This window comes from Rhinoderma darwinii, chromosome 9, assembly GCF_050947455.1.
Source record: "Rhinoderma darwinii isolate aRhiDar2 chromosome 9, aRhiDar2.hap1, whole genome shotgun sequence".
Taxonomy (NCBI): domain Eukaryota; kingdom Metazoa; phylum Chordata; class Amphibia; order Anura; family Rhinodermatidae; genus Rhinoderma; species Rhinoderma darwinii.
Genome location: NC_134695.1, coordinates 1705292 through 1727695, shown reverse-complemented (window position 1 = coordinate 1727695; position 22404 = coordinate 1705292).

Here is a 22404-nt window from a genome sequence, read left to right as displayed (position 1 = left end):
GTTACATAGTTAGTACGGTTGACAAAAGACATGCCCATCAAGTTCAACCAAGTTCAACCAAGGGATGGGAAAGTAAAAAATTTCTACACATAAGAGCTTATATTTTTTTGTTCTAGGAAATTATCTAAGCCTTTTTTAAAGCCATCTACTGTCACTACTGTGACCAGCTCCTGTGGTAGACTATTCCATAGATTTACAGTTCTCACAGTAAAGAAGGCTTGTCACCTCTGCAGGTTGAACCTTTTTTTTCCAGACGGAGGGAGTGCCCCTTTGTTTTTTTAGGGTGTTTTACATGGAACAGGATTTCACCATATTTTTTGTATGTGCCATTCATATATTTATATAAGTTAATCATGTCCCCCCTTAGTCGTCTTTTTTCAAGGCTAAATAGGTTTAGTTCTTTTAATCTTTCCTCATAACTTAGATTCTCCATGCCCCTTATTAGCTTTGTTGCTTTTCACACCGTTAGGGACCCTAAAGGGGCCTACCAGCTCTCTCCCCATGATTCCAGCCCAAAACATGACTCCGCCACCTCCTTGCTGACGTCGCAGCCTTGTTGGGACATGGTGGCCATTCACCAACCGTCCACTACTCGATCCATCTGGACCATCCAGGGTTGCACGGCACTCATCAGTAAACAACACGGTTTGAATATTAGTCTTCATGTATTTCTGAGCCCACTGCAACCGTTTCTGCTTGTAAGCATTGTTTAGGGGTGGCCGAATAATAGCTTTATCCACACTTGCAAACCTCTGGAGGATCCTGCACCTTGAAGTTCGTGGGACTTAAGAGGCACCAGCGGCTTCAAATACCTGTTTGCTGCTTTGCAATGGCATTTTAGCAGCTGCTCTCCTAATCCTATTAATTTGTCTGGCAGAAACCTTCCTCATTATGCCTTTATCTGAATAAACCCGTCTGTGCTCTGAATCAGCCACAAATCTTTTCACAGTACGATGATCACGCTTAAGTTTTCTTGAAATATCCAATGTTTTCATACCTTGTCCAAGGTATTGCACTATTTCCCGCTTTTCGGCAGCAGAGAGATCCTTTTTTTCCCCATATTGCTTGAAACCTGTGGCCTGCTTAATAATGTGGAACGTCCTTCTTAAGTAATTTTCCTTTGATTGGGCACACCTGGCAAACTAATTATCACAGGTGTCTGAGATTGATTACAATGATCCAAAGAGCCCTAAGACACAATACCATCCATGAGTTTAATTGAAAAACTAATAATTACATGTTTATGACACTTAAATCCAATGTGCATAATAATTTGGAACACGGTGTAGAAATAGTGCTATTAATCCCATCCTCTATATCATTAACCCCTTCCCGCTCCTGGACGTACTATTAGGTCATGGCAGCTGTATCGTTCACGCTCCATGACCTAATAGTACGTCTCGGGAGTAACGGCCGTTTCGGCCGTCCTCCCGACACATACAGGAGCTGTGACAGCTGCTGTCTCGTACAGCAGCTGTCACAGCTCCTACAGCGGGGACCGATCGCTGTGTCCCCGCTGATTAACCCCTTAAAAGCCGCGTTCTATAGAGATCGCGGCTTTTTAGGGGTTAAGCTGCCATCGCCGGCCTGCTACACGATAGCGGCCGGCGATGGTGACTATGGCAACCGGACACCAAACAATGGCGTCCGGCTATGCCATAGACGGAAGCCTAGTGGGTCCTGACAACGTCAGGACCCACTATGCTTGCTGTCAGTCAGTAGCTGACAGTTCTAATACACTGCACTACGCATGTAGTGCAGTGTATTAGAATAGCGATCAGGGCCTCCTGCCCTCAAGTCCCCTAGTGGGACAAAGTAATAAAGTTAAAAAAAAGTAAAAAAAAGATGTGTAAAAATAAGAAAATAAAAGTTTTAAAAGTATTAAAAGTAAAAATCCCCCTTTTTCCCTCATCAGTCATTTATTATTAATAAAAATATATAAACAAACAAATAAACTATACATAATTGGTATCGCCGCGTCCGTAACGGCCTGACCTACAAAATTATTTTATTTATCCCGCACGGTGAACGCCGTAAAAGAAAATAATAATAAACCGTACCATAATCACAATTGTTTGGTCACTTCACCTCCCAAAAAATGGAATAAAAAGAGATCAAAAAGTCGCATGTACCGAAAAATGGTACTGATCGAAACTACAGTTCGTTACACAAAAAATAAGTCCTCGCACGGCTTTATTGATTGAAAAATAAAAAAGTTCTGGCGCTTAGAATATGGTAACACAAAAAGTGAATGATTTTTTACAAAACTTATTTTATTGTGCAGACGCCATAAGACATAAAAAAAAACTATAAACATCTGGTATCGCCGTAATCGTATCGTCCCGCAGAATAAAGTGAATATGTCATTTATAGCGCACGGTGAACGCTGTAAAAAAAATAGAATAAAAAATCAATAGTAGAATTGCTGTTTTTTAGTCACCACGCCACCTAAAAATAGAATAAAAACTGATCAAAAAGCCTCATGCACCCCAAGAAAACTACAATGGATTCCTCAAGGGGTCGAGTTTCCAAATTGGGGTCACTTTTGGGGGGTTTCCACTGTTTTGGCACCACAAGACCTCTTCAAACCGGACATGGTGCCTAATAAAAAAGAGGCCTCAAAATCCACTAGGTGCTCCTTTGCTTCGGAGGCCGGTGCTTCTGTCCATTACCGCCCGAGGGCCACATGTGGGATATTTCTCTAAACTGCAGAATCTGGGCAATACGTATTAAGTTGCGTTTCTCTGATAAATCCTTTTGTGTTATAAAAAAAATGGTATAAAGATGATTTTCTGACAAAAAAAAATATTTACATTTCACCTCTACTTTGCTTTAAATTTCTGTGAAACACCTAAAGGGTTCATAAACTTTCTAAATGCTGTTGTGAATACTTTGAGGGGTCTAGTTTCTAAAATGGGGTGTTTGATATATATGGGCCCCTCAAAGCAACTTCAGAACTGAACTGTAACCTAAAAAAATAAATAAATGAGGCAATACTTAATTTCTTACATTATACTGATAATGAGCAGTGCCCACCCCGAGATGACCCCAGTTTTGACCGTTTGTATAAACGGAGACCCCTATTAGACCGTTTCAGTGCCCGGTTTTCCCAATCATACACCCCCGAGAAGTGTATTTCTATTGATGAGTCCCTGGTACATTTTAAAGGGAGGGTTCAATTCCGCGAGTACCTGCCGGCAGGGCCGCCATCAGGAATTTCAGGGCCCCCTACAGCTAAATTTTCTGGGCCCCCCAACCGTGGCACCGCCTGTTAACGGTACTCCGTCCAGCACTATATCATGCTACCCAGGGCCGCCTTCAGGGGGGGTATTAGGGGTACTGATTTGAGAGGCCCGGCCAAACCTAATTGAAAGGGGGGCCCGGCAAACTGCCGCGACTTGCCTTTGGTAGAAAAAAAACAGGCCCCTGCAATGGGGCCCGTTTCTTTCACCAAAAGAATGTCATGAGCTGCGGGCCCCCCTTTCAATTAGGTTTGGCCGGGCCTCTCACATCAGTACCCCTAATACCCCCCCTGATGGCGTAGCATGGGGGTACCCCTAATACCCCCCCTGGGTAGCATGGGGGTCGTCATGGGGGCCGTCAAACACCGCCGCCCGTGCGACCGATCGCACGCACCCGCAAACTCCCGCGCATGCGCACCGTCGACCGCCTCGAACCGCGCACCGAATTTTGAGGCAGATTTTGACCTGCCCACACTATCTTGCCGCGTTTTTTGCCCGCGGCGCTTGAGGACAGCAGACAAAAAACGCAGCGAAAAATGCATTTTCTGCCTCCCATTGATTTCGAGGGGAGGTCAGAGGCAGAACCGCGGCAAGAAAGGACACGCTGCTTTTTCTTTTTTCCGTGACTGGCTCCCATTGATTTCTTGATTTCAGATTAAATCAATGGGAGGCGGTTTTGGAAGTTGTTTGGTGCTGATTCTGACGCAGTGTCCGAGTCAATATCAAGGCCCAAAAACTCTGTGAACTGGGCCTTATTGTTAGGGCTTATTCAGACGAACGTGTAATACATCCGTGCAACGTGCGTGATTTTCACGCGCCTCGCACGGACCTATGTTACTCTATGGGGCCGTACAGACTGTCAGTGATTTTCACGCAGCGTGTGTCCGCTGCGTAAAACTCACGACATGTCCTATATTTGTGCATTGTTCGCGCATCACGCACCCATTGAAGTCAATGGGTGCGTGAAAATCCCGCCCAGCACTTCCGCAGCAGTATAAACTATGAAAAGTATAAACTATGAATGAAAACAGAAAAGCACCACGTGCTACAAACAGAGTGTCATAATGATGGCGGCTGCGCGAAAATCACGCAGCCGCGCATCATACGCTGCTGCCAAACGCCATGTTTTTGCGCGTGCAAAAAGCACACGCTTGTGTAAATCCGGCCTTAGGGTAGGAACACACTAGGCATGAACACTGCAGATTTTATGCAACACATTTTATTGTGGAAAATCCGCAGCGTATTAGAGTCGCAGCAGAGTGGATGAGATTTAAACAAATCTCATTCACACGCTGCAAAAAAAATTGTGGCTTTTGGCTTTTTAAGCCGCAGCATGTCAATTTATTCTGTGGAATCGCCGCTCCTTTGTTGCGGAAATGCTGCGGTTCTGCCGCAAAAATCACAAATGAGAAAAAAAAATTATAAAAAAGTTTAGACTTGCCCCGGCCGTAGTCCTGGTTACGCGATCCTCTATTCTTAGCGCAGCCCGGCCTCCTGTCATGACGTTTCATCCCATGTGACTGCTGCAGCGGTTACATGGTCTACAGCGTCATCCCAGGAGGCGGGGCTACGTTCAGAAGAGAGAGATGCGTCACCTAAACTACGGCCAGGGCAAGTCTAAACTTTTTTTTCCCTGCAGGATTCCCGCAGCGGACATGCCTTACGAAACCTGCACCACTATTTGGTGCGGTTTTGCTGGCAGAATTCCCTGCGGCTACCGGGGCGGATAAGCTGTGTAGTTTTACTCAGCATATCCGCCTAGTGTGTCCCTTATGATGTCGCTCCTGGAGCTGCTGCCGGTCTCTAAATAGGCAGTTGGTCCAGTAGAATTTGGAATTATTTTATTTTGTGAACCAGCTTAAAAAAATACAAAACTTTTGTGTTAGGGCCTGTTCACATCACCGTTCGCTTCCGTTCCGTCTGAGGTTTCCGTCCGGTGAACCCCACAACGGAAAGTGAAAGTGACAGCACAGCTTCCGTTTCCGTCACCATTAGCGCAGTCGACTACGCTATTGATTCCGTCCGAAAACCAGCCGGAATGGTGACGAACGGAAACCATTAGCGATGTTTCCGTCACCATTGAGATCAATGGTGACTGAAACGGAAGCTGTGCTGTCACTTTCACTTTCCGTTGCAGGGTTCACCCGACGGAAACCTCAGACGGAACGGAACGGAAGCGAACGGTGATGTGAACAGGCCCTAACACAAAAGTTTTGTATTTTTTTAAGCTGGTTCACAAAAAAAAATAATTCCAAATTCTACTGGACCAACTGCCTATTTAGAGACCGGCAGCAGCTCCAGGAGCGACATTATAAGGGACACACTAAGCGGATATGCTGAGTAAAACTACACAGCTTATCCGCCCCGGTAGCCGCAGGGAATTCCGACAGCAAAACCGCACCAAATAGTGGCGCAGGTTTGGTGAGGCATGTCCGCTGCGGGAATCCTGCAGGGGAAAAAAAGTTTAGACTTGCCCTGGCCGTAGTCCTGGTGACGCATCTCTCTCTTCTGAACGTAGCCCCGCCTCCTGGGATGACGCTGTAGAACATGTGACCGCTGCAGCAGTCACATGGGATGAAACGTCATGACAGGAGGCCGAGCTGCGCTAAGAATAGAGGATCGCGTCACCAGGACTACGGCCGGGGCAAGTCTAAACTTTATCAATTTAAAAAAGTACCTTTTTTTTTCTCATGTGTGAGAAACCGCAGCATTTCCGCAACAGAGGAGCGGCGATTCCACAGAATACATTGACACACTGCGGCTTAAAAAGCCACACTGCAGGTCCATTTTTTTTGCAGCGTGTGGATGAGATTTGTTCAAATCTCATCCACTCTGCTGCGACTGTAATACGCTGCGGATTTTCCACAATAAAATGTTTTGCATAAAATCTGCAGTGTTCATGCCTAGTGTGTTCCTACCCTAAGGCCGGATTTACACGAGCGTGTGCTTTTTGCGCGTGCAAAAAACGTGGCGTTTTGCGCATGCAAAAGGTCCATAACAGCTCCGTGTGTCAGCAGCGTATGATGCGTGGCTGCGTCATTTTCGCGCAGCCGCCATCATTATGACACTCTGTTTGTAGCACGTGTTTTTTTTTTCTGTTTTCATTCATAGTTTATACTGCTGCGGAAGTGCTGGGCGGGATTTTCACGCACCCATTGACTTCAATGGTGCGTGATGCGCGAACAATGTACAAATATCGGACATGTCGTGAGTTTTACGCGGCGGACACACGGACACACGCTGCATGAAAATCACTGACAGTCTGCACGGCCCCATAGACTAACATAGGTCCGTGCGAGGCGCGTGAAAATCAGGCGCGTTGCACGGATGTATTACATGTTTGTCTGAATAAGCCCTAACAATAAGGCCCAGTTCACAGAGTTTTTGGGCCTTGATATTGACTCGGACACTGCGTCAGAATCAGCACCAAAAAACTTCCAAAACCGCCTCCCATTGATTTAATCCGAAATCAATGGGAGCCAGTCGCGGAAAAAATAAAAAGCAGCACGTCCTTTCTTGCCGCGGTTCCGCCTCTGACCTCCCATCGAAATCAATGGGAGGCAGAAAATGCATTTTTCGCTGCGTTTTTTGTCTGCTGTCCTCAATCGCTTCGGGCAAAAAACGCAGCAAAAAAACGCGGCAAGATAGTGTGGGCAGGTCAAAATCTGCCTCAAAATTCTTTAAGGAATTTTGAGTCCGATTTTTTTTCTGCCTGCAAAATACTCTGTGTGAACAGGGCCATACATAAACAGCACTTTGAGACATTTTACTGTGTCTGAAGAGCTGCTGGCTCCCACTCTAGTCCTCTTCAGGCGATGTCTTCGGTCCAGACGTCCAGTCCTACACCTCCAGCCAGGCTCCAGGTAAGTTCTGTCCATGTGTGTGTCCGCGGCTGCGCGTGCTTCGTTCGCGGGTGCGCTCGCTGGCAATCGCGGGTGCGCGCGCTGCCGATCACGGGTGCGCGCGCTGGCGATCGCGGGTGCGCGCTTCCATGCTTTCGCGGGTGCACGCGCGGGCGGTCTCGAGTGCGGGCTTTCGTGTGTGCATGCTCGCGGACGCTCGCGAGTGCGCACGCGCGGGAGTTTCCTTGTGCGCACGATCGGTTGCGCGCGGGCGGGCGGTTCGGCGGCCCCCATGACGACAGGGGGGCCCGCAGCTCATGACATACTGTGGTGAAAAAAACGGGCCACATTGCAGGGGCCCATTTTTTTCTACCAATGGCAAGTCGGGGCAGTTGCCGGGCCCCCCTTTCAATTTGGTTTGGCCGGGCCCCTCACACCAGTACCCCTAATACCCCCCTGATGGCGGCCCTGCCTGCCGGGTAAGAGGGCAAGGTATGGCGTGAAGATGTATAAGCTGTGCGAGAGTGCATCAGGGTATGCCTACAGGTTTAGGATATATGAAGGAAAGGCCACCCCCAAACCAGACTGCATCCTGGACTACAATAGGTACATGGGAGGGATGGACTTGTCAGATCAAATCCTGAAGCCGTACAGCGCCATGCGGTGTGGTATAAGAAGCTGGCCGGGCACATCATACAGATGGCATTGTACAATGTGTACGTGCTACGTCGATGTGCAGGCCAGACGGGAACTTTCCTGGAATTTCAAGAGTTGATTATCAAGAACCTAATCTTTAGGGACCAAGAAGGGGGGGCACCCAGTACTTCTGGAAGCGAGGCCACACGCATCATACCAGGGCGGCAACACTTTCCAGGAGAAGTTCCCCAAACTGGCAAGAAGGGAAAAAGTCAAAAGAGGTGCAAAGTCTGCTATAAGAGGGCGATAAAGGATGACACAATATATCAATGTGACACGTGTCCCGAATAACCAGAGCTCTGTATGAAAGAGTGTTTTAAAATTTATCATAGATCCCTTGGTTTATAATTTACCCCAATTTTACTTACCCTGATGCACTCCGCACAGCTTATCCCCCCTCGTCTTTCCCCTCTGTGCCCTGCTGTGTGACCAGGCAGCTGATAACAGCCACATGTAGGGTATTGCCATACCCGGGAGAACCCACATTACAGTTTATGGGCTGTAGGTCTCCGGTCAAAATGCTCACTACACCTCTAGATGAATGCCATAAGGGTGTAGTTTTTAAAACGGGGTCACTTCTTGCGGGTTTCAACTGTACTGGTACCTCAGGTGCTTCTGCAAACATGACTTCGCACCAGAAAATCCCCAGTAGGCCAAATGGTGGTCCTTTCCTTCTGAGCCCTCCCATGGGCCCAGGCAGCAGTTTATCACCACAAATTGGGTATTGCTGCACTCAGAACAAATTGCGCAACAGAATGGGGTATTTTGTTTCTTGTGAAAATAAGAAATTTTCAGCCAAAACTACATATTATTTGAAAAAAAAAAATTTTGTTTTCATTCCCAGCCCAATTCAAATAAGTTCTGTGAAAAAACTATGGGGTCAAAATGGTCACAACATCCATACATGAATTCCTTGAGGGGTGTAGTTTCCAAAATGGGGTCATTTGTGGTTGGTTTCTATTGCTTTGATACCTCTGGGGCTCTGCAAATGCGACATGGCACCCGAAAACCAATCCAGCAAAATCTGGACTCCAAAGAACAAATAGCGCTCCTTTGCTTCTGAGCCCTCCCATGGGCCCAACCGGCAGTTTATCACCACAAATTGGGTATTGCCGCACTCAGGACAAATTGGGCAACAAAATGGAGTATTTTATTTCTTGTGAAAATAAGAATTTTTGAGCTAAAATGACATATTATTGGAAAAAATATATATTTTTTTAATTCCCAGCCCAATTCAAATAAGTTCTGTGAAGAAACTATGGGGTCTAAATGGTCACATTACCCATAAATGAATTCCTTGAGGGGTGTAGTTTCCAAAATGGGGTCACTTCTGGTGGGTTTCCATTGCTTTGATTCCTCTGGGGCTCTGCAAATGTGACATGGCACCCGAAAACCAAACCAGCAAAATCTGTACTCCAAAGAACACACAGCGCTCCTTCCCTTATGAGGCCTCCCATGGGCCCAAACGGCAGTTTATCGCCACAAATGGGGTATTGCTGCACTCAGGAAAAATTGGGCAACAAAATGGAGTATTTTGTTCCCTGTGAAAATAAGAAATTTTGGTAAAAAATTACATCTTATTGGAAAAAATTAAATTTTTTTAATGTCACAGCCCAATTGAAATAGGTGCTGTGAAAAAACTGTGCGGTCAAAATGCTAACAACAACCATAAATGAATTCCTTGAGGGGTGTAGTTTCCAAAATGGGGTCACTTCTGGTGGGTTTCCATTGCTTTGATACCTCTGAGGCTCTGCAAATGCGACATGGCACCCGAAAACCAATCCAGCAAAATCTGGACTCCAACAAACACATAGCGCTCCTTTCCTTCTGAGCCCTCCCATGGGCCCAAACGGCAGTTTATCACCACATATGGGGTATTGCCACACTAAGGACAAATTGGGCAACAAAATGGGGTATTTTGTTCCCTGTGAAAATAAGAAATTTTGATCACAAATGACATTTTATTGGAAAAAATGAAATTTTTTTCATTTCACAGCCCAATTCAAATACGTGCTGTGAAAAAACTGTGCAGTCAAAATGGTAACAACAACCATAAATGAATTCCTTGAGGGGTGTAGTTTCCAAAATGGGGTCACTATTGGGGGATTCCTACTGTTTTGGCACCTCAACACCTCTTCAAACCTGGCATGCTGCCTAAAATATATTCTAATAAAAAAAGAGGACTCAAAATGCACTAGGTGCTTCTTTGCTTCTAGGGCTTGTGTTTTATTCCATGAGCGCAGTAGAGCCACATGTGGGACTTTTCTAAAAACTGAAGAATCTGGACAATACATATTTAGTAGTGTTTCTCTGGTAAAACCTTCTGTGTTACAGAAAAAAAATGAATAAAATTGAAATTCAGCAAGAAAAATGAAATTTGCAAATTTCACCTCCACTTTGCTTTAATTCCTGTGAAATTCCTGAAGGGTTAAAAAACTTTCTAAATGCTTTTTTGAATACTTTGAGGGGTCTAGTTTTTAAAATTGGGTGTTTTATCAAGGTTTCTAATACATAGGCCCCTCAAAGCCACTTCAGAACTCAAGAGGTACCTTAAAAAAAAGGCTTTTGAAATTTTCTTAAAAATATGAGAAATAGCTGTTTATGTTCTAAGCCTTGTAACGTCCAAGAAAAATAAAAGAATGTTCAAAAAACGATGCCAATCTAAAGAAGACATATGGAAAATGTGAACTAGTAACTATTTTGGGTGGTATAACCGTCTGTTTTACAAGCAGATGCATTTAAATTCTGAAAAATGCTATTTTTAAAAAAAATTCTCCAAATTTTGCAATTTTTCACCAATAAACACTGAATATATTGACCAAATTTTACCACGAACATGAAGCCCAATGTATCACGAGAAAACAATCTCAGAATTGCTTGGGTAGGTTTAAGCATTCCGACGTTATTACCACATAAAGTGAAATATGTCAGATTTGAAAAATGGGCTCTGAGCCTTAAGGCCCAAACTAGGCTGCGTCCTTAAGGGGTTAATAAATAAGTTGAATAATAGTGGTCCCAGCACTGAAACCTGTGGTACACCACTTAGGGACCATTCAGAGTAGGAATCATTTACCACAACTCTCTGGATACGATCCTTGAGCCAATTCTCAATCCAATTACAAACTATACTTTCTAAACCTATAGTCCTTAATTTACCCATTAGACGTCTATGAGGGACATTGTCAAATGCCTTTGCAAAGTCCAAAAACACTATATCCACAGCGGCCCCTCTGTCTAGGCTTCTGCTCACCTCTTCATAAAAACAAATCCGGTTGGTTTGACAGCTTCTATCCTTAGTAAAACCGTGCTGTCTGTCACTTGTAATACTATTTATTGTCACATAATTCTGTATATAGTCCCTCAATAGCCCCTCAAATATTTTCCCCACAATGGATGTTAAGCTTACTGGCCTATAATTACCCGGTGCCGACCTAGAACCCTTTTTGAAAATAGGCACCACATTTGCCCTGCGCCAGTCTCTTGGCACTATAGCAGTCACTAAAGAATCTCTGAATATTATGAAGAGGGGGACAGAAATAACTGAACTAGGCTCCTTAAGAACTCTGGGGTGTAACCCATCTGGTCCGGGGGCCTTGTGTACATTTATTTTCTTTTATTTAGCTTGCACCATATCTACATTCATCCAATTCAGTATATCAACTGATATATTAACAGCACTGGCACTGGCTACATCAGCTGCTCTTTCTTCTGCTGTATATACAGAGCTGAAGAACCCATTTAGTAACTCTGCCTTCTCTTGATCCCCTGTGACCAACTCCCCATTACCACTATCTAGGGGTCCTACACGTTCAGACCTTGGCATTTTTGCATTTAGATACTTGAAGAATTTTTGGGGATTTGTTTTACTATCCTTGGCCACCTGCCTTTGATTTTGTATTTTTGCTGATTTTATTATCTTTTACAAATTTTATTAAGCTCTTTATAATTTACAAAGGCTACAGCTGTACACTCAGATTTGTATTTTTCAAATGTCCTTTTTTTGTCATGTATTGCTCTTTTTACAGAAGGTGTAAGCCATGTGGGGTTTAATTTTAGTCGTTTATACATGTTACCTATAGGAATAGATTTTGCACTATAATTACCCAAAGTAGATTTTAAAATCTCCCATTTATCATTTGTACCATTATTTAACATTAGTTCTTCCCAGTCTATATCCTGAATTGCAGCCCTCATCCTGGGGAATTTGGCCTTCTTAAAATTAAGTGTTTTTGCCCTCCCAGCCTGTGTTTGTTTTTACAGTATATGTAAAATATAACTATATTATGATCATTGTTACCAAGGTTTTTACGAACATTGATGTTCCCAACAAGCTCTGCATTATTAGAAATGACCAAATCCAACAGAGCTTCACCTCTAGTCGGGTCTTCCACAAACGGGCCCATAAAATTTTCCTGCAACAGGTTGAGGAAATGTCTCCCCTTTGCACTTGAAGCCGAACCATGACACCAATTAATATCCCGGTAATTAAAATCTCCCATTATCACTACAGTACCCGCCTGTGCAGCCTGCTCCATCTGTTTATATAGCTGAACTTCCATCTCCTCAGTTATATTGGGGGGTCTCTAGATTACACCAAAAGTACATTTTTCAGTGTTTATCTCCCTTTGTAACTCCACCCACAAGGTTTCAACCTCCTCACAATCTTCACCCTCTAATGTCTCTTTCACACTCACCTTAATATCACTTCTCACATACAGACATACACCACCACCTTTCCTATTTGTCGAGTCTTTCCGAAACAGTGTAAAACCCTGTAGATTTACAGCCCAGTCATGTGAAGAGTCCAGCCATGTTTCAGCCACACAAACTATATTTATATTTTCTTCCAGTACCAAGGCCTCCAGCTCCCCCATTTTGCTTGCTAGACTTCTGGCATTTGTGAACATACACTTTAACTTGCCTTTAAATGTTTCACTTTCAGTGTCAGAAATGTGATTATTTGACGTTATTTGGGCATTTTTATTTTTATTTACATTGCTGTTTTCTAACGAAAGGATCTCCTTATCTTGCCTAGTCCTCTCCCCAAAGTCTGTTTCTCCCCCCACCAATATAGTCTGACCCCTCTCTAACCTAACTACCCCTTTATTTTCTACATTGACCTCCCTCCTCAGCCCTAGTTTGAATACTCCGCCACCCAAGCTAGAATTCTCTCCCCCAGCACAGCGGACTCCCTTCTATTTAGGTGCAAATCATCTGCAGAATACAGTTTGTACCCCAATGAAAAGTCAGCCCAGTGCTCTAGGAACCAAAAGCCTTCTCCTCTACACCAAGACTTAAGCCATGCATTTAACTCCCTGAGCTCCCGCTGTCTTTCCTGTGATGCGCATGGCACAGGCAGTATTCCTGAGAATACTACTTTGGAGGTCCTTCCCTTCAACTTGTAGCCTAGTTCTTTAAAATGATTCTTAAGGCTCCTCCACCTATCACTTTTTCTGTCGTTGGTACCCACATGGACCACGACAGCTGGATCATCACCACGGTCAAGAATAAGTACCTCATGCTGTTTATTTCAGGACTCTTCGATAGAATTCGCAGGTGCCAAGGTGTTCACGAAGCTGGATCTACGCGGAGCCTATAACTTGATCCGTATCCGCAAGGGTGACGAGTGGAAAGTCGCATTCAACACCCGAGACGGTCACTACGAATATCTCGTAATGCCCCTTGGTCTGTGTAACGCTCCAGCTTTGTTCTAGGAGTTCGTGAATGACAACTTCCGGGGTCTGCTGTATGTCTGTGTGGTGGTCTATCTGGACGACATTCTGATCTACTCACCTGATTAGACGACATATCAGAGGTACGCTCGCCAAGTTCTGTCTTGATTAAGGGGGAATCTCCTTTATACTAAACTTGAGAAGTGTGTGTTCGAAAGGAACGCTCTGCCCTTCCTGGGTTACAATGCGTCCGACCGTGGACTCAAGATGGATCCAGAGAAGGTGAAACCCATCTTAGAATGGCCAGGTCCACAGGGGCTTCAGTCCATACAACGATTTCTAGGATTCACAAATTTTTATCGGAAATTGATCCCAAACTTTTAGTCTCTGACTGCCCAATCTCCGCCCTCACCAAGAAGGGGGTGTACACCAAGGTTTCAGCATTTATAAGCCTCCAGAACGCTTTCAGCTCAGCCTCCGTTCTTCATCACCCTGATGAATCTCAGCAGTTCTTTCTGGAGATGGACACATCCTCCGTTGGTGCTGGAGCACTACTATTTAAAAAAAAAAACTCTAAGGGCAAGATAGTGGCTTGTGGCTTCTTTTTGAAGCTATTCTCTCCGGCTGAACATAATTACCCCATCGGGGATCGGGAGTTGCTGGCTGTCAAGTTCGCATTAGGGGAGTGGAGACACTTGTTGGGGGGTGCGGTTCACCCTATTACAATTTATACAGATCACAAGAACCTCACGTACCTACAGTCAGCACAACGATTAAATCCTCGCCAAGCCAGGTGCACGTTGTTCTTCACCCGATTTCTAATCTTGGTTCACTACCGTCCTGCTGATAAGAATGTGAAGGCTGATGCCCTGTCCCGATCATTTGAGACTACTTTGAGATTCCTCAATATATTATAGATCCCTCTATGATTATTACCGCTACCCCTCTGCAAATTAGAGACATTCTGCCCGGAAAGACTTCTGTTCGGCTTGCAGACAGGAGGAGAATTCTCCGCTGGTGACACAGCTCCATAACTGGCGGGGCGCTGTGGTGTTCAAAAGACTCAGGACTTGGTAGCTCGTCATTACTGGTGGCCCACGCTGCCTAGAGATGTTGCAGATTACGTCTCTTCATGTAAAACTGTGCCTCAAACAAGACTACACGCTCCAGACCTGCTGGTCTGCTCCCACCCCTGCCTGTCCCTGATGCCCCCTGGCTATGGACTTTATTATAGACATTCCCACCTCAGCTGGATGTACTGTGGTCTGGGCAGTAGTGGAGTGTTTCTCCAAAATGGCACATTTTATTCCGTTGACTGGTCTTCTGTCTGCGCCTCGCCTGGCAAACCTGTTTATTCTCCACATTTTCCGTCTGCACGGACTTCCTCTGCACATTGTCTCGGATCGGGGTATACAGTTCACGTCCAAGTTCTGGAGGGCCCTGTGCAACCTGCTAGATGTTAAGCTGGACTACTCCACCTAGCACCCACAGTCCAATGGTCAGGTGGAGAGGAGCAATCAAATTTTGGAGAACTAACTTTGTCATTTTGTTTCCGCCCAATATGACAATTCGGTACAACTTCTGCCTTGGGTGGAATTTTCATACAACAATCACACTAGTGTGTCTACTACTTCGTCTCCCTTCTACATGGTGTACAGTCAGCATCCTTGAGTTCCTCTTCCTGTGCCAGCCATGACTTAAGTACCGGCAGCTAACCCTTCATTTGGGACTTTTGTTCATATCTGGCAGCAGACGAAGGCTGATATTCTGCAATCTGTGGCCCGCATGAAAAAGCAGGCCGACAAAAAAAGAGAAGTTCCTCATCAATTCTCTCCTGGAGTCAAAGTATGGCTATCCTCCAGAAACATCACAAATTTGCTCCCAGGTTCCTCGGTCCTTTCGAAATACTGCAAAGGATAAACCCTGTATCCTATAAACTTCGGTTGCCTCCTACGCTCAAGATTCCCAACTCTTTCCATGTGTCCCTCCTTAAACCTGTGGTCCTGAACCTCTACAGTAAAACTCCTGGTCCTGTGGTTGCTTCCAGCTGTTCATCTGAGATCCTGGACTGCAAGAGGGTAGGAGGAAGGACTTTCTATTTGGTGGACTGAAGAGGGTTTGGTCTTGAGGAGAGATACTGGGAGCCAGAGGAGAACCTCAATGCCCCTACCCTGATTAAAAAATTCCTCTCTCACTCTGGACCCAAGAAGAGAGGGCGTAAGGGAGGGGAACTGTTACGGCCGCGGTCACGGACCGTGACCTCCACTTATCTGCCTCCCGCAGATCTTCCTCTTCCTGCCGGTGTCTCCCTCCCAGGAGACGCCGGCACATGCGTCCGCTCTGTCCCATAGTGCTCACTAGAGGGCGTGTGCGCTGGTTCCCAGCCTTAAAGGGCCAGCGAGCGCATATGTAAGTAGTTAATTATTCCCAGATCACCCTGCCCTTCCTTCTAATCATTGCCTGAGTGTTGTTTGTAATCCCCATGTTAGTCTTGTAAATGGTTCCAAAGTGTTGTCCCGTCTCCAGTGTTCCCTTGCCATGCTACCTGTATCCTGTATCCCGTGCTGTGTTATTGAGCCTGTTATTGGAGTCGTGTCCTACTACACCCATTGCCCTCCGCCACGTCTGGTGCAATCTACTGCACCTATTGTCATCCGCCACGTCTGGCGCAACCTACTGCACCCATTGTCATCCGCCACGTCCGGCACAACCTGCTGTCATCCGCCACATCTGGAGCAACCTGCTGCACCTACTACCATCCGTGCCAGAGCCCATGCCACCATCTGGACTATTTCAGCTACCCTTGTGCTACGAACTTGTATAGACTTTTGCATAAACTGTGACTTGGCCAGCTGCCTCTCTGCTACGGCAGAGCAGCCTAGTGGGTCCACATATCCCTAGATTGTGACAGCAAGTATGGCATTTTCCACGTTATAGTAGTTTTCTGTTGCTAACCGTGGTGGATGACCAAAGAATAAATGCTGTATAGGGCTTTTCTGACCCAAATCAGTACCTTTTATCCTGTCAGGATCTCTGGCTCTATTTCCAATTCCTGGAGCTACTCAGCCTTACAGATTCTGAAGTTACAGGTTCTTGCAATAAGATTTCATTCTCTTTCCTGATTTATCTTCCCAGAGAGGTGCTCTAGCCTGTCTTCAGGGGCTTAACTGCCATGTACTGATCTGGCAGCAGAACTGCTCACTACTTGCTCTGTCAGCTTCCTCCTCTGCCCACTGGCTCCAACTGCTCCTCTGAGGCAAGTGTCCACTATATGTAAACTAAACTCCTCCCACCTTCTGGAAGCCTCTAGGAAAATACTAACTTGCACCACTTGATGGCAGCATAACATCATAAAATACAATTACAACATATTGTTTCACGATTAGTGTATTGGGGGACATTACATAACCAAAGGAGAAAAGTCTGAAACTAGGAGCAGGAGGCAAATTGAATATCAGGGCATCTATACAGGGTAACTATATAAAACGCATATAAAAATATTTTTCCCATGTCAAAGGTGTCCATAGCCTTTCAAGGGGTTATGCGGATTTCTAAAATTAAAGGCCTAAATAGATCAGTTGTTTGAAAGGGGCTCTCCCACAGCATCTTTCTTGTTTACATAATTTTACTTTTTATCCGTACTTGCTTGCACCATTACATTCGTAGCGGCTGTTCAAGGTATTGAACCACTGTCCCATTCACATTCGCTACGAATGTAATGGCGCATGCAAGTACGAACAAAAAACATGTAAACAATGAAGAGGCTGCGGCGCTCGTACATCTGATGACAAACCATATTCTGAAACTTTTTTGGAAGGGTGGATGGCCTAACAGAATTAGCATATTTGAATTAAAGCAGTTTAAGGCCAATGATCGTTTTGTATTAAACTATATGCTTTACCTGCACATCTACGATATATAGCTGATTGGTTTTAGGCTGTGTCTTACTTGACTAATGTAATTCAGGATTGTGGGGTTCATCCCCTCTACAGCCTAGAAGTTATACCTTCCAACAGAGGAGACACCAACTGTGGTAGCTGTGAACTACCATAGAGAATTGTTGTCCATTAAGAAAATGTTACAAATTACCTCCACAAGCCTCATTTTTTCTTCCTTTAACCCCGTCCTACAAATGGGCGTTACTGTACGTCCTTTTTAACAATGCGTTCCCGCAAATGGGCGTGCAGTAACACCCAGAGGATGAAGCGGACACAGGAGCTGTGATCGCTTCATCTTCAGCGGGTGTCGGCTGTAATATACAGCCGACATCCCACTGCAACGGCGGTGATCACAGTTATGACCGATCGCCGCCGTTTAACCCCTTAAATGCCGTTGTCAATAGTGACAACGGAATTTAAGTGATTGACACAGAGGAAGGGGGCTCCCTCTATACACCATTGCCCCCCCGCGAAAAATAGCAAAGTGCCGATGGTTTCTATGGCAACCAGGAAGCCTAGCAACGGCTTCCTGGTCAACCAGTTACGGAAGGACCTCATAGACTGACTGTCTGTTGTAAAATGACAGTTACAATACACTGCACTACATAAGTAGTGCAGTGTATTGTACAGGGGATCAGAAGATCAGATCTTCAGGTCCCCTAGTAAGCGTAAAAAAAAAGTTTTAGAAAAACAAATAAAAGTTTTATGTAATAAAAACAATAAACGCCCTGTTTCACTGATCAAGTCCTTTATAATTATAAAAAAATAAAAATAAAAAAAACTATACATAATAGGTATCACCGCGTTCATATCTGCCTGAACTATAAAAATACCATATTATTTATCCCGCACGGTGAACATTGAAAAAAAAGAATATACAAATCAATGGCAGAATTTCCTTTCTTGGTCACGTTGGTTCCAAAAAAATGGAATAAAAAGAGATCAAAAAATTGCAAGTACCCCAAAATGGTACCAAGAAGAACTACAGTTTGTCATACAAAAGACAAGCCCTCACTTTGCTCCGTCGACAAAAAATTAAAAAAGTTATGAGCTAAATCGACATATTATTGGGAAAATATATTTTTTCATTTTCACAGCCCAATTCTAATAAAATCTATAAAACACCTGAGGGATCAAAATGCTCACTACACCTCAAATTTAATTCTTTGAGGGCTATAGTCTCCAAAATGGGATCCCACCTGGGGAATTTCTACTGTACTCGTACTTCAGGGGCTCTGCAAATGCGACATGGCCCCCAGAAATGAATTCAGCAAAATCGGTGCTGCAAAATCGGCGCTCCTTCCCTTCTGAGCCCTGCCGTAGGTCCAAACAGCAGTTTATTACCACATATGGGGTATTACCGTAATCAGGAGAAACTGCTTTACAGAGGTTGAGGTGCTTTTTCTCCTTTATTCTTTGTAAAAACTTAGAAAATTCTATGTTTTTCCAGAAAAACAGTAGATTTTTATTTTCACAGACTAATTCAAATAAATTTAGCAAAAACCTGTGGGGTCAAAATGCTAACTATACCCCTAGATAAATTCCCTGAGGGGTGTAGTTTCCAAAATGGGGTCTTTTTTGGGGGGGTTTCCACTGTTTTGGCCCCACAAGGCCTCTTCAATCCTGACATGGTGCCTAAAATATATTCTAAAAAATCCTCTAGGTGCTCCTTTGCTTCTGAGGCCTGTGTTTTACTCCAGTAGCACACTAGAGCCACATGTGGGTTTTTAAAAAGTGCAGAATCTGGGCAATAAATAATGTGTTACAGGAAAAATGTATTACAAATTTATTTTGGCAAATAAAATTTTTTTATTTGTAAATTTCACCACTACTTTGCTTTAATTCCTGTAAAACACCTAAAGGGTTAAAACACTTTCTGAATGCTCTTTTGAAGACTTTCAGGGGTGCAGTTTTCAAAATGGGTTGATTTATGGGGACTTTCTAATATATGGGCCCCTCAAAGCCTTTTTCGGACCTGAACGCTTCCCTGAAAATAGCCTTTTGAAATTACTGCTAAAGTTCTAAGCCTTGTAACGTTCTAGAAAAATAAAAGGACGTTCAAAATACGATGCCAACATAAAGTAGACACATGGAATATGTGAAATAGTAACTATTTTGTTTGGTAATACTATCTGGTTTACAAGCAGATAAATTTAAAATGAGAAAAATCATAATTTTTGCACATTTTCTCAAAATAATTCATCTAACAAATTTTTCCACTAACATAAAGTACAATTTGTCACGAGAAAACAATCTCAGAATCGCTTGGATATGTAAAAGCATTCCAGAGTTATTATCACTTAAATTGACACGTCAGATTTTAAACAAATGGTGCTGGTCCTGAAAGCCAAAATTAGTTTGGTCCTGAAGGGGTTAATAGGAAACCCAGGTGTTTCTAGATGGCAAACTGACTCCTATTGATAAAAACCCTATCTGCCCCAGTGTCATTAACTCATTGACATGCTAGATTCTGGGTACAGTATTTTCTCTTTTAACGCTGTTCATGATTAATTTCCAATACTCCAGGATCAACCGTTTACATATCCCCAAATTCACAATTACATTACCCGCCTGTTCTCATTTTTACCTCCAGATTCAAGAAATCATAAACTTTAACTTTTCTTTAAAAGGGCACATACTTGTCAATCTTCTATGCGTAAGATCTGTAAACTAAAAATGCAGAATTAGGACTAGAAACAACTGATGTACCATTAAAGATGTGGAAAAATTACGTTTTCAAGGAGATGGGCCTGAAGATGGAAATGTCTCATATCCAGTTAATCTATCTAAAGGAAGTATTGCCAAATTTTTATTTTCATCCTTGAAATCAATGTGGAATTCATTGAGGGGAGCAGAACTAAGACCTTTTTGGAGTTGAGGGAAGTATATAAATGACCAAAATCACAGCTCTTTTATTATCTGAGGCTTAATTCTTTCTTAAAGGGATGTGGGTTGATTGTGAAAATAAGAACAATAAGAGGTACATTCCATAGGTATAGTGGGTACCTTCACTCAGGTCAGAAGAACAAGGGAGGTACACTACCGTTCAAAAGTTTGGGGTCACCCAGAAAATTTTGTGTTTTCCATGAAAACTCACACTTATATTTATCAAATGAGTTGCAAAATGACTAGAAAATATAGTCAAGACATTGACAAGGTTAGAAATAATGATTTTTATTTGAAATAATAATTTTCTCCTTCAAACTTTGCTTTCGTCAAAGAATGCTCCATTTTCAGCAATTACAGCATTGCAGACCTTTGGCATTCTAGCTGTTAATTTACTGAGGTAATCGGGAGAAATTTCACCCCATGCTTCCAGAAGCCCCTCCCACAAGTTGGATTGGCTTGATGGACACTTCTTGCGTACCATACGGTCAAGCTGCTCCCACAACAGCTCTATGGGGTTGAGATCTGGTGACTGCGCTGGCCACTCCATTACAGATAGAATACCAGCTGCCTGCTTCTTCCCTAAATAGTTCTTACATAATTTGGAGGTGTGCTTTGGGTCATTGTCCTGTTGTAGGATGAAATTGGCTCCAATCAAGCGCTGTCCACAGGGTACGGCATGGCGTTGCAAAATGGAGTGATAGCCTTCCTTATTCAAAATCCCTTTTACCTTGTACAAATCTCCCACTTTACCAGCACCAAAGCAACCCCAGACCATCACATTACCTTCACCATTCTTGACAGATGGCGTCAGGCACTCTTCCAGCATCTTTTCAGTTGTTCTGCGTCTCACAAATGTTCTTCTGATCCAAACACCTCAAACTTCGATTCGTCTGTCCATAACACTTTTTTTCCAATCTTCCTCTGTCCAATGTCTGTGTGCTTTTGCCCATATTAATCTTTTCCTTTTATTAGTCAGTCTCAGATATGGCTTTTTCTTTGCCACTCTGCCCTGAAGGCCAGCATCCCAGAGTCGCCTCTACACTGTAGACGTTGACACTGGCGTTTTGCGGGTACTATTTAATAAAGCTGCCAGTTGAAGACCTGTGATTCGTCTATTTCTCAAACTAGAGACTCTAATGTACTTGTCTTGTTACTCAGTTGTGCAGCGGGGCCTCCCACTTCTCTTTCTACTCTGGTTAGAGCCTGTTTGTGCTGTCCTCTGAAGGGAGTAGTACACACAGTTGTAGGAAATCTTCAGTTTCTTGGCAATTTCTCGCATTCATTTCTAAGAACAAGAATAGACTGTCGAGTTTCACATGAAAGCTCTCTTTTTCTAGCCATTTGGAGAGTTTAATCGAACCCACAAATGTAATGCTCCAGATTCTCAACTAGCTCAAAGGAAACTCAGTTTTATAGCTCCTCTAAACAGCAAAACTGTTTACAGCGGTGCTAACATAATTGCACAAGGGTTTTCAAGTGTTTTCTAATCATCCATTAGCCTTCTAACACAGTTAGCAAACACAATGTACCATTAGAACACTGGAGTGATGGTTGCTGGAAATGGGCCTCTATACACCTATGTAGATATTGCATTAAAAACAAGACGTTTTCAGCTAGAATAGTCATTTAGCACATTAACAATGTATAGAGTGTATTTCTGATTAATTTAATGTTATCTTCATTGAAAAAAACTGTGCTTTTCTTTCAAAAATAAGGAAATTTCTAAGTGACCCTAAACTTTTGAACAATAGTGTATTTCTGCTATATATTATTGACTTTAGAGCGCAAAGGAATCTCATCTATATTTTTAGTTGGGAAAATGAGTTTAAAGAAACTGGTCCACTGAAAGTTTGGCGTCAAGCAATAAAACAAGGGAATAAATATTCATATAACCATGTAGAAGCTACTCGAAAAATACAATTAAGGTGGCACCTGTCCCCATTGAAACTAACAAGAATGTATCCAAAATATCTAGGTTTGTGCTTGAGACAATGTAAAGTAAAACAGAATCTTAAACATATCTGGTGGGACTGTGCTGTAGTTATATTTTTTTTAAACAAAACTTTCAGTTTAAGATCTCAAATATGCAGACAAGAAATACCTCCCTCACCTGAGTTGGCACTAG